Source organism: Phascolarctos cinereus, unplaced genomic scaffold (genome assembly GCF_003287225.1).
Source record: "Phascolarctos cinereus isolate Bilbo 61053 unplaced genomic scaffold, phaCin_HiC Scaffold_5;HRSCAF=322, whole genome shotgun sequence".
Lineage (NCBI taxonomy): Eukaryota > Metazoa > Chordata > Mammalia > Diprotodontia > Phascolarctidae > Phascolarctos > Phascolarctos cinereus.
The window spans coordinates 94201642-94202723 of NW_027555958.1; the positions used below are offsets into that span (position 1 = coordinate 94201642).

At 39.8% G+C, this 1082-nt stretch overlaps 1 pseudogene; it reads right to left on the reverse strand.

Moving 5' to 3' along the window:
* Window positions 1-277: 277 nt before the first annotated feature.
* LOC110208662 (large ribosomal subunit protein uL6 pseudogene) lies at window positions 278-832 on the reverse strand (annotated as a pseudogene).
* Between the last annotated feature and the right edge of the window lie 250 nt (window positions 833-1082).

A 1082-nucleotide genomic window follows, 5' to 3' on the forward strand; every position in this document is an offset into this window, starting at 1 on the left:
GTGTCTGTGTTTTCCCTCCCCCTCAGATATCCTGTGCACCTTAGCTACATTTGGTGCCTTTTGCTGTTGTCCAGTCCAGGTGAGTCTGTGATGAGCAGGCCGTTCTGCATTTCTTTTTTTTTTCCCTTGGCTGCATTTCTGAGAAGGCAGTGCCCATGGTTCTGCTTCAACATCCTGGGATACATTGTTGTTGTTTTTTTTGACAAAAATTATTTTTATTTTGACATCTGATTAAGTGTTGACTCCTCAGGACATAGCCTTTGGCATCTTTTCCAACTTATTCATCAGCTTGTTGCACTATGCGTTTCTCAGAAACATAGATGCCATCAAAAGATTTTCTGATATCCTTGTTTTTTACTGTGGTGGCCTGTTGAATCAGGGTGGCTGAGTTTGATACAAGTTCAATATCATTTCCTTCAAGAATTAACTCATCTTTTTGGGCTTGAGAGACAGCACAAGCAACACCTGGTATCACGCGCACTCTTCGGATATATTTTTCACCCAAAAAATTTCTGATTTTGACAAGTGAGCCATTCTCTTGAATAACAACATTGATGGGGAAGTGAGCATACATGGACCTCATCTTGTAACAAAAACCCAGGGTAACATCTGTGGGTACGGTAGCAAGTTCTTTTCGATTTCCCCACCACTTGTCTACCCGGACCCTTTTTTTCTTCTTTCCAAGGAGATTGAGCTCAACATTGTTATGGTTGAAATCCCTGCGCAGGATTCCTCTGGGCCCCTTCACAATAACTGTCCGACCCTTAAGAGAGACGTCAACATTTTCTGGGATGTCGACAGTCTGGTTGCTTAGAATGGTCTTCATTCTGGTAATGAATGGGCCAAAGCCATACATTGTTATTTAAAGCCTGAATTGATGTCTAACTTTAAAAAAAACCTGCCTTTTTTTTTTTAAAGCCATCTCATGAATATGTAAACAAGGAATGAGCAGGAAAGGTACAGTGATGATGGTGGATAGTGCAGCATTGGTACTATTAAATTTTTTAAAAAATTTATATCTTGAATGTAGTGGAATACTATATTGCTATAAGAAATGATGAGCAAGCAGACTTCAGAAAAAC